This window comes from Schistocerca piceifrons, chromosome 5 (genome assembly GCF_021461385.2).
Source record: "Schistocerca piceifrons isolate TAMUIC-IGC-003096 chromosome 5, iqSchPice1.1, whole genome shotgun sequence".
NCBI classification, from domain to species: Eukaryota; Metazoa; Arthropoda; class Insecta; order Orthoptera; family Acrididae; genus Schistocerca; species Schistocerca piceifrons.
The window spans coordinates 65,988,823-66,001,711 of NC_060142.1; positions in this window are offsets into that span (position 1 = coordinate 65,988,823).

A 12,889-nucleotide genomic window follows, 5' to 3' on the forward strand; every position below is an offset into this window, starting at 1 on the left:
CTACAGTCTGGAGCCGCGCGACCGCTACGGTTGCAGGTTCGAATCCTGCCTCGGGCATGGATGTGTGTGATGTCCTTAGGTTAGTTAGGTTTAAGTAGTTCTAAGTTCTAGGGGACTGATGACCTCAGAAGTTAAGTCCCATAGTGTTCAGAGCCATTTGAACCAACCAACTGTATATACTGTTTTCTACTTCTTCTTCTTAATCTTCTTTCTTTGTTCCTAGGCTAAAAGCCTGTTTCCTTCAGTACCCCACAGCCTACACTGAGGTGTCACTCGGTCTTTTCCTTTAATGGCGAATATTTCTTTTACCACCTGTGTATGTCGTAATTGGTCTCACCATTGTTTTGTATATTCTAGCCTTTGCATCTTTTCCTATATCGTTATTTTTCCAAATACCACCATTTAAACAAACTGCCACTTCGTTTGTTTTTGCTACCAGTTCTCTGACGTCCGTCTTGACATTTCCACTGATGGATAGTTCAGTGCCATGATATTTAAATGTCGCTACCTCTTGAAAACCTTTTCCAATCACTTTCTGTTTGCAACCAGTTGGCTCCATAGGTGTAGGCATACATTTGGTTTTTTGGGTGGGTATGACCATATTTAGTTTTTTGGCTACCACGTTAAATACACTCCTGGAAATGGAAAAAAGAACACATTGACACCGGTGTGTCAGACCCACCATACTTGCTCCGGACACTGCGAGAGGGCTGTACAAGCAATGATCACACGCACGGCACAGCGGACACACCAGGAACCGCGGTGTTGGCCGTCGAATGGCGCTAGCTGCGCAGCATTTGTGCACCGCCGCCGTCAGTGTCAGCCAGTTTGCCGTGGCATACGGAGCTCCATCGCAGTCTTTAACACTGGTAGCATGCCGCGACAGCGTGGACGTGAACCGTATGTGCAGTTGACGGACTTTGAGCGAGGGCGTATAGTGGGCATGCGGGAGGCCGGGTGGACGTACCGCCGAATTGCTCAACACGTGGGGCGTGAAGTCTCCACAGTACATCGATGTTGTCGCCAGTGGTCGGCGGAAGGTGCACGTGCCCGTCGACCTGGGACCGGACCGCAGCGACGCACGGATGCTCGCCAAGACCGTAGGATCCTACGCAGTGCCGTAGGGGACCGCACCGCCACTTCCCAGCAAATTAGGGACACTGTTGCTCCTGGGGTATCGGCGAGGACCATTCGCAACCGTCTCCATGAAGCTGGGCTACGGTCCCGCACACCGTTAGGCCGTCTTCCGCTCACACCCCAACATCGTGCAGCCCGCCTCCAGTGGTGTCGCGACAGGCGTGAATGGAGGGACGAATGGAGACGTATCGTCTTCAGCGATGAGAGTCGCTTCTGCCTTGGTGCCAATGATGGTCGTAAGCGTGTTTGGCGCCGTGCAGGTGAGCACCACAATCAGGACTGCATACGACCGAGGCACACAGGGCCAACACCCGGCATCATGGTGTGGGGAGCGATCTCCTACACTGGCCGTACACCACTGGTGATCGTCGAGGGGACACTGAATAGTGCACGGTACATCCAAACCGTCATCGAACCCATCGTTCTACCATTCCTAGACCGGCAAGGGAACTTGCTGTTCCAACAGGACAATGCACGTCCGCATGTATCCCGTGCCACCCAACGTGCTCTAGAAGGTGTAAGTCAACTACCCTGGCCAGCAAGATCTCCGGATCTGTCCCCCATTGAGCATGTTTGGGACTGGATGAAGCGTCGTCTCACGCGGTCTGCACGTCCAGCACGAACGCTGGTCCAACTGAGGCGCCAGGTGGAAATGGCATGGCAAGCCGTTCCACAGGACTACATCCAGCATATCTACGATCGTCTCCATGGGAGAATAGCAGCCTGCATTGCTGCGAAATGTGGATATACACTGTACTAGTGCCGACATTGTGCATGCTCTGTTGCCTGTGTCTATGTGCCTGTGGTTCTGTCAGTGTGATCATGTGATGTATCTGACCCCAGGAATGTGTCAATAAAGTTTCTCCTTCCTGGGACAATGAATTCACGGTGTTCTTATTTCAATTTCCAGGAGTGTATATGTAAATCTTTCTGCAGGTTATCTTCACTGTTTGCCAGCGTAATTGCGTCGTCAGCATTACAAATGATTTTCATTTCTTCATCCCTCCATTCCATAACCATTACCAGCCAATACTTTCTTTATCATCTTCTCCATGATGGGGTTAAAAATTAATGGACTCAAAGAGTCAACTTCTCTAATGCCACTGTAAACTGCTATGCAACTAGTTAACCTGGAACCAGTTTTCACCTGTATGTAGTTGTTGGAATAAATGTTTTCAGTTGTTTTTATTAACTTGGAAGGAATCCCCCTACTGTAGAGTAGATATGAAACATCTGTTAACTGAATCCTATAGAAAGCCTTCTGTGAATCAATAAAGCAAAGGTAAGGAAATATGTTGTATTGAACAGACTTCTTTACAGCCTGTTTAAGAATGGATACTGCACCTATGCATGACCTTCCGGATTTAAAGCCATACTGCTTCTCTGTAAGTATTCTAACGCTTTTTTTTCCTATTATTTCTGTTCTGAGTTTAAGAACTAATCTGAGTAGATTTTTCCCTCTTTTCTTGGAGGAATCTTTCTTATCTGCTTTTTTGTGTGCAAGAATTGTAATAGTGGTTCTCCTTCATTTGGAATTTTATTACCAGTTATAACATTGTTAACCAACTTGGAATGGAAATGCCATGTGGCTAGGGCCTCCCGTCCAGTAGACCGTTCGCCTGGTGCAAGTCTTCCGAGTTGACGCCACTCCGGCGACTTGCGTGTCGATGAAGATGAAACACAACTCCCAGTCCCTGAGCGGAGAAAATCTCCGATCCAGCCGGGAATCGAACCCGGGCCGTTGGGTATGACATTCCGTTGCGCTGACCACTCAGCTACCAGGGGCGGGCGGACTTGGTTAATTGTTCACTTGGTGGATGTCCATACTTGAGTAATGCGGTGGAAATCCTATCTTTCCGTGGAGCCTTCCTATTTTTAATAGACTTACACCCTCTTCTACTTCTGTGTGTGAAACAGTTACATCATCATGCTAATCTCTAATCTCTCTTCGTTTTCTGGATTTTTCTTTTTACCTTTGTACAATTGTGTGAAATATTTAAATCATGATCCTCATTACCTTGTTCACCTTCTAAATTTCATTTGTTTCCTCCGCTAACGTACAATCCTCTAAATTATTTTTTTGCGACCCACAAAATTCATCTTCCAAATTTTTAAGAAGATTTAAAACGATTCACTAGTGATTTTGTCTCATTATGAATTCTTTACAAATTTCCAAAAAAAATGGTTCAAATGGCTCTGAGCACTATGGGACTTAACTTCTGAGGTCATCAGTCCCCTAGAACTTAGAACTACTTAAACCTAACTAACCTAGGGACATCGCACACATCCATGCCCGAGGCAGGATTCGAACCTGCGACCGTAGTGGTCACGCGGTTCCAGACTGTAGCGCCTAGAACCCCTCGGCCACGACGGCCGGCTACAAATTTTCACACAGCTCTTATGTTTTCTCTTGTGTTTTGAGTGTTTTATATTCCAGATAGGCACACCTCTTCAATACTTTCTTGGATCTTGTTTCAAGCTTGATACATATTATGCTTTGCACTAATGGGTATCCCTTTTATTTTCTCTGATAATCGTTTATGATACAAATTTTATGTAGATTCATTCCATAATGATTCGACAGTAAATTTTTCTTCCTTTAAGGTTGGTTGTTTAGCAACGAGTTCCTTCGTACATGAAATCTCATTTTTGCCATGAGCAGGTTGTGATAACTCCCTATGTTGACAGAATTTCAAGTCCTAACACCTAGGACTGACTGAGGTTGGATGTTTCTGCTTGTAACAAAGTTATGTACTGTTTATTTATGACCTCTTTTGTTCTGAAAAGTGTATTTATATAGTTCATTGTGCTCATAGAAGGTATTATTTATTCTCAGTTCGTTTCTTGAGCAAAAATTGACAATATCCTCACCATTATCATTTAGAAAGTCTTCATTAAATCATTGTTGAACTCTAGAGATGATACTATTTCCGATATGAGCAATAGAATCCCCAATTATTACTGCAAATTTGTTTGAAGCTATCAGATGAATGACTTCTTGTAACTGTTCGTAGAGGGCATTCTAGGTTTATAATTCACATGGCTGTACAGGGAGATAATGTTCAATTTGTGATGAGCCAGTTTCAATTTTAGTAAATCTGTTCTCTCGGAGATGTACTGGCTCTTCTGAATAAGATCCTTGTATTTCTTGTGCATAAGTGTCCCTACAGGAAAATTAAAGAGACCTTTGGAGATAAGAGAACCACTTGTAAATTATCAACAGCTCAGATGGAAACCCAGTTCTAAGCAAAGAAGGGAAAGCAGAAAGGTGGAAGGAGTATATAGAGGGCTATACTAGGGCGATGTACTTGAGGACAATACTATGGAAATGGAAGAGGATGTAGATGAAGATGAAATGGGAGATACGATACTGCGTGAAGAGTTTGACAGAGCATTGAAAGACCTGAGTCGAAACAAGACCCCCAGAGTAGACAACATTCCATTGGAACTACTGACGGCCTTGGGAGAGCCAGTCCTGACAAAACTCTACCATCTGGTGAGCAAGATGTATGAAACAGGCGAAATACCCTCAGACTTCAAGAAGAATATAATAATTCCAATCCCAAAGAAAGCAGGTGTTGACAGATGTGAAAATTACCGAACTATCAGTTTAATAAGCCACAGCTGCAAAATACTAACACGAATTCTTTACAGACGAATGGAAAAACTAGTAGAAGCCGCCCTCGGGGAAGATCAGCTTGGATTCCGTAGAAATACTGGAACACGTGAGGCAATACTGACCTTACGACTTATCTTAGAAGAAAGATTAAGGAAAGGCAAACCTACGTTTCTAGCATTTGTAGACTTAGAGAAAGCTTTTGACAATGTTGACTGGAATACTCTCTTTCAAATCCTAAAGGTGGCAGGGGTAAAACACAGGGAGCGAAAGGCTATTTACAATTTGTACAGAAACCAGATGGCAGTTATAAGAGTCGAGGGACATGAAAGGGAAGCAGTGGTTGGGAAGGGAGTAAGACAGGGTTGTAGCCTCTCCCCGATGTTATTCAATCTGTATATTGAGCAAGCAGTAAAGGAAACAAAAGAAAAATTCGGAGTAGGTATTAAAATCCATGGAGGAGAAATAAAATCCTTGAGGTTCGCTGATGACATTGTAATTCTGTCAGAGACAGCAAAGGACTTGGAAGAGCAGTTGAACGGAATGGATGGTGTCTTGAAGGGAGGATATAAGATGAACATCAACAAAAGCAAAACGAGGATAATGGAACGTAGTCGAATTAAGTCGGCTGATGTTGAGGGTATTAGATTAGGAAATGAGACACTTAAAGTAGTAAAGGAGTTTTGCTATTTGGGGAGTAAAATAACTGATAATGGTCGAAGTAGAGAGGATATAAAATGTAGACTGGCAATTGCAAGGAAGGCGTTTCTGAAGAAGAGAAATTTGTTAACATCGAGTATATATTTAAGTGTCAGGAAGTCATTTCTGAATGTATTTGTATGGAGTGTAGCCATGTATGGAAGTGAAACATGGACAACAAATAGTTTGGACAAGAAGAGAATAGAAGCTTTCGAAATGTGGTGCTACAGAAGAATGCTGAAGATTAGATGGGTAGATCACATAACCAATGAGGAACTATTGAATAGGATTGGGGAGAAGTTTGTGGCACAACTTGACCAGAAGAAGGGATCGGTTGGTAGGACATGTTCTGAGGCATCAAGGGATCACCAATTTAGTATTGGAGGTCAGCGTGGAGGGTAAAAATCGTAGGGGAAGACCAAGAGATGAATACACTAAGCAGATTCAGAAGGATGAAGGGTGCAGTAGGTACTGGGAGATGAAGAAGTTTCCACAGGATAGAATAGCATGGAGAGCTGCATCAAACCAGTCTCAGGACTGAAGATCACAACAACAACAACAACAACAACAACAACAAGTGTCCCTACTCCTGCATGAGCTCTTTTTTTCCTTCTCAGTTCCACTACAGATGAGTAGGTGCAGTCATTTTCATTCTGCCCTTTACCTTTCTTTTTTTGTCTCTTGGATACTACATACTGAGATTTCATCTTGTTTCAGTTCTTCTATAAAGTCTTGATCTTTGTTGTTAAAGGATATTACGTTCCACGTTCCAGTTCTCAGAATATTTTTATTTTTCCGTGCCTTAGATCTGTTCCTGGTCTTGGTCGTTAAATTTCTAGTCAGTCCTTTCCGAGGTAGTGCTGCTACTTCCAGCAGTGAAATCACACCGCCAGTAGGTTGCTTGCCTAGTTGTCGGTGGGTTTGTTTCCAAGACTTTCCTTTCCTAAGCTGGCTACCTTCACCATTTCTTAGGAGCCAACCGTGTCTCACCAGACTTTGCTTTTCAGTTCTGGCATCAAAATGGCTCTGAGCACTATGGGACTTAACATCTTAGGTCATCAGTCCCCTAGAACTTAGAACTACTTAAACCTAACTAACCTAAAGACATCACATACATCCATGCCCGAGGCAGGATTCGAACCTGCGACCGTAGCAGTCCCGCCGTTCCGGACTGCAGCACCTAGAACCGCATGACCACCGCGGCCGGCGTTCTGGCATCTCCTAGTCTCTGGTGCTCTCGCACGATTAATCGTAAAAGGCAGCAGGATACGTTGATTTTTTTCTTCAGGGTTGTCTTCCCCTAGTGTCTGGTGGTGATGCAACACCATATTCTGCAAGGCAGCAGGTTTGAAGATTTGAGTTGAGAAGAGAAAAAGAAAGGCTGCCTTGGGCCTAGAAATCTAATATCGTTTGGGTCGAAAAATAGAAGAAGTTCGGCACCACTAAGTGGAAGTAATGTCAAACTCAGCTCAAAATCCTATGGTCGCAAATCTGGGTTCTCCCAAGATGGGAGCCCCGCAAGGGTCTATTTCCTACTGATGGTGATTATTCATACCAGTAACAAAAACCTTTGCGTAAAGATCATGTTGACAACACTTACAATCATGTGATATTCTGGTCACACCTTCTAAATATGACTGGATTTGCAATCCAGTTTCTCTGTTTTGCATGTGCTGCGATGGGATACCCAAAGACCACAGGGTGGGGCCTAAGGTGCAGCAACTACAACCAAAAGGCATAGTCCTCTTCAGCACACCAAAAATGTATATTTAGAACTATATATTTATTACAGTTTCAGCCCCGATGTCTTTCAAACATGCAATATGCCGCTCCATAGCCCGATAGCTATATGGGAAAATGTGATAATGCTACCCTAGCATGAAGGGTCATCATAATGTATGGGTTTATTTATTTTTAATTATTTACACGTCAAGATCCGTAGGACCAAATTGAGGAGCAAATCTCTCCAAGGTCATGGAACGTGTCAGTACATAAAATTACAACAGAAAAGTAATAACAGATGAAATAAAATGTTTATGAATCCTAAAAGGACGTGTAACTACATATGTAAACGCAGTCAACAATATAACACAAGAATGAGCTTTATTTTTCAAGGAGCTCCTCGACAGACTAGAAGGAGGAAACTCTTCAGTTTACATTTGAAATCGGCTGGATTACTGGAAAGATTTTTTAATTCTTGTAGTAGCTTACCGAAAATGGACGCAGCAGTATACTGCACACCTTTCTGCACAAGAATTGAGGAAGTGTGATCCAAATGCATGTTGAAGTTCTGCCGAGAATTCTTTTGTTACATAAATAGTTTTTGTTATTTAAATAGCATAAATCCTAAAATCCAGTTTACCATGGAAATGGAGAAAGACAATGCAATATCTTTCTTGGACGTCTCAGTTATGAGGCAGACTGATGGCAGCTTGAAACATAAAGTCTTTCGGAAGGTTACATATACCGATAGATATTTGCAGAAGGATTCCAATCATCATCCACAGCAGAAAAGAGGTGTAATTAAAAGTCTAGTGGACAGGACTAAAAGGATTTGTGCGCCGGAATACCTCGACGCCGAGTTAAAACATCTAAAGCAAGCTTTTGAAAAGAATGGGTACTCTAGTAAGGAAATAAATAGAGTTTTGCGACCGAATAACAGGAGGCTTAAGGATAGCGATAGGACACAGCGATGGAAGAATACGGTTTCTCTACCCTTCGTCAAAAAGTAACGGATCAAATCGGCAAGGTTTTAAGGAAACATAACGTTCGATTTATTTTCAGACCAACTAAGAAAATAGGCCAAGCAAAATGGTTCAAATGGCTCTGAGCACTACGGGACTTAACTGCTGTTATCATCAGTCCCCTAGGACTTAGAACTACTTAAACCTAACTAACCTAAGGGCAACACACACATCCATGCCCGAGGCAGGATTCGAACCTGCGACCGTAACGGTCGCGCGGTTCCAGACTGTAGCGCCTAGGCCAAGCACTTCGTTCCGTTAAGGATAAACGTCCCCTTCTGTCTGCAAGTGGTGTATACAAGATTCCGCGTACATGTGGTAGAGTCTACATTGAAACTACGAAGAGAAGTGTGAATACGCAGTTGAAGGAACATAAAAGTCTTTGCCGACTAGGGAAAACAGACAAGTCAGCTGTGGCGGAACGTGCTCTTCAGTCGGGTGATCACGTAGTGAAATTTTCGGAAAATGTAGTTTTATGTACTATGACGTAATATTATCCACGACTATATAGAGAAGCTATCTAAATATTTAAACATAGGTATAATTTTAACAGAAAAGAAGGATCCATGAAACTCAGCGATATATGGACAGTGGCACTACAGAATCGATGAGAAGTTTTTATCTTTGACGTACTATGATCGATAGTTATATTTTATCCTTGACAAGGTTTATCTCTGCTATCACGTGAAATCCAGACCACGCCCACTTTCCATGGTATTTAGGCCGTTCTTCGACGTCCAACTTGTCAGTCGGCAAGACTCAGCACAACCGGGAGCACCTCCGAAGATGTCCAACGTAGCTTTGGACGAAACGTCAGGGATAGAAGAGTTCCATGGACCACGGCCATACAACCCGGAAGAATTCTCGGCAACTGAAACATCCTGTCCTTGTATGACGAGAATTAACTGAGTGAAAATTGCTTATTCTTGGGAATAAGGTGATATTGTTAACGAGAAATGACAGTAAAGAATATATATATATTTATTGAGAGGCGAATGTCAAAATACGGAGACTAGTGAACAGGGGTCGACAAATGAACTTACACCACTTATTGCCCAAATTGCCCAAACTGCCTGTTTCTGAGCCAAAAATAGCCTTTTAGGATGGGAACAGGTACGTCAGAATATAATACCATACGACGTAAGCTAATAAAAATAAGCAAAGTAGACTAATTTTCGTGTCGAACGATCACTTACAGTACTTCAGATACTGTTCGAATAGCAAAAATGGCAGCATTCAGTCTTTGAACAAGATCCACAACGTGGGCTTTCCACGACTACCTATCAGAACATCCATAAATTTGAACTGTTCAGTTTCATGTGCTCATTCTGGGAAATTGACAAGTCGGCTTTTGTTGAAGTGTGTGTTACAAACTAAGTCTTAACGTGATTTAGCGTTAGTTTATTTTCTAGAAGACATGAACTTAAGTCATGAACTGCACTATTTGAAACGGAGCCAATGTTGCACACAACATGCCTTATTACCATGCTAGTGTCATCAGCAAACAGAAATATTTTAGAGTTACCCATAGTACTAGAGGGCACATCATTTATACACTCCTGGAAATTGAAATAAGAACACCATGAATTCATTGTCACAGGAAGGGGAAACTTTATTGACACATTCCTGGGGTCAGATACATCACATGATCACACTGACAGAACCACAGGCACATAGACACAGGCAACAGAGCATGCACAATGTCGGCACTAGTACAGTGTATATCCACCTTTCGCAGCAATGCAGGCTGCTATTCTCTCATGGAGACGATCGTAGAGATGCTGGATGTAGTCCTGTGGAATGGCTTGCCATGCCATTTCCACCTGGCGCCTCAGTTGGACCAGCGTTCGTGCTGGACGTGCAGACCGCGTGAGACGACGCTTCATCCAGTCCCAAACATGCTCAATGGGGGACAGATCCGGAGATCTTGCTGGCCAGGGTAGTTGACGTACACCTTCTAGAGCACGTTGGGTGGCACGGGATACATGCGGACGTGCATTGTCCTGTTGGAACAGCAAGTTCCCTTTCCGGTCTAGGAATGGTAGAACGATGGGTTCGATGACGGTTTGGATGTACCGTGCACTATTCAGTGTCCCCTCGACGATCACCAGTGGTGTACGGCCAGTGTAGGAGATCGCTCCCCACACCATGATGCCGGGTGTTGGCCCTATGTGCCTCGGTCGTATGCAGTCCTGATTGTGGCGCTCACCTGCACGGCGCCAAACACGCATACGACCATCATTGGCACCAAGGCAGAAGCGACTCTCATCGCTGAAGACGACTCATCTCCATCCGTCCCTCCATTCACGCCTGTCGTGACACCACTGGAGGCGGGCTGCACGATGTTGGGGCGTGAGCGGAAGACGGCCTAGCCGTGTGCGGGACCGTAGCCCAGCTTCATGGAGACGGTTGCGAATGGTCCTCGCCGATACCCCAGGAGCAACAGTGTCCCTAATTTGCTGGGAAGTGGCGGTGCGGTCCCCTACGGCACTGCGTAGGATCCTACGGTCTTGGCGTGCATCCGTGCGTCGCTGCGGTCCGGTCCCAGGTCGACGGGCACGTGCACCTTCCGCCGACCACTGGCGACAACATCGATGTACTGTGGAGACCTCACGCCCCACGTGTTGAGCAATTCGGCGGTACGTCCACCCGGCCTCCCGCATGCCCACTATACGCCCTCGCTCAAAGTCCGTCAACTGCACATATGGTTCACGTCCACGCTGTCGCGGCATGCTACCAGTGTTAAAGACTGCGATGGAGCTCCGTATGCCACGGCAAACTGGCTGACACTGACGGCGGCGGTGCACAAATGCTGCGCAGCTAGCGCCATTCGACGGCCAACACCGCGGTTCCTGGTGTGTCCGCTGTGCCGTGCGTGTGATCATTGCTTGTACAGCCCTCTCACAGTGTCCGGAGCAAGTATGGTGGGTCTGACACACCGGTGTCAATGTGTTCTTTTTTCCATTTCCAGGAGTGTATAAATAAGGGACAGGAGTGGCCCCAACACTGATCCCTGGGGCGACCCCCCCCCCTCCCCCATCTGACTGTACCCCACTCAAACCCCACATCACTACTATTCTCAACACTGTGAATAATGACCTTTTGTTGTCTGTTGCTAAAGGAAGAGGCGAGGCAGTTGTGAGGTACTGTCCGTATTCTGTAATGGTCCAGCTTCTGAAGCAATATTGTGACTTTAAGGGGAAGTAAGACTTGTATTGTTATAAAATAACACTATAATTTTGGCTTAGGTCCTCAGCACTGTGCTTATGCACCCTCTCTAGTAGTAGTAAAGCTTTCAGAATAGAATAATTTCTTCGTTAATTTGTTTCTGTAATTGATTTAAAAGTTCAGTAGTTAAAACTATAGTCGTATAGACAGTTTTGGTAACCAATTATCAGTCTTGATTACATAGGTACATCCATACAAATCAACAGTATTTACTTTAATTCTACAAAAACGCTGGTTTAGAGTCCACCTCAATTTGTCTTAGTAATTGTAAACGGATAGGACTGATTACCTAGAATGTACGTACATCCATACAAGTCAACAGTATTTACTCTAATTCTACAAAAACGCTGGTTTAGAGTCCACCTCAATTTGTCTTAGTAATTGTAAACGGTTAGGACAAACTCTGAAATGCGTCTTAGCATGGCAATATGATCAGAATGGCATCGAACAGCAGACATTTTTTATTAATGACGATTATTCACTCTAGCACCAAAAACATTCGGTAAAGGCCGTGAAGACAACACCATAAGACGCGTGACTTTCTACTGCTGCCTTCCAAATGTTATTGGATATGCAATACAGTTGCACCAATTTCTGTGTGTGCTGCGTCATAGATACCCGAAGGCCACGGAGCCGAGCGTGGATCCAGCAGCGACAATCAATAATCACTCGAAATGGCACCTATTTTAGTCATATCGTGTAAGTGTGGATGTAATTACGCTCTTTTCTTTGTGTGTTGCGACATAATTACCCCAAGGCCAGGGATAGGGTGGAAGTACTGTTTTCTGCATACATGGTGTGATCCAAGATTCATAATGATTTAGGAAGTTAATTTTAAAGACCGCCAGGCCACTTCATACCACGAGGATAATCGCTTATTTAAATAATAATTATAAAGCATGAGGGAAAAATGTTAAACAGAGGATGGCGACAGAGGGTCACAGGCTCGCAGGCAGATGGAGCTAAGGGCGACCCCGCGCGATTCAGTTACGTGGCAGTGACATAACCGTAAACTCCCCAGACGAGGCTGACTGTCAGAGGTGAAACAGTATGTGCGCTGACTACAAATTCGACCTTCCCTCTGTCTCTCTGTCCAATATGCCTTCACTCTCATCAAACACACTCATCTGAAAAAATGTTCAAAACATGTGTGTAAAATCTTGTGGGACTTAACTGCTAAGGTAATCAGTCCCTAAGCTTACACACTACTTAACCTAAATTATCCTAAGGACAAACACACACACCCATGCCCGGGGGAGGACTCGAACCTCCGCCGGGACCAGCCGCACTGTCCATGACTGCAGCGCCTGAGACCGCTCGGCTAATCCCGCGCGGCCACATTCATTTAAATCGGCGAGTTGAAAAAGGCGTCATGTCCCAGACAGTGAATTTTTCAGGTGGCACAAAAAACTGTCTACAGCACAACAGGTTTAAACATGGTGGTCTCTATGGAGTTTCTGTATAA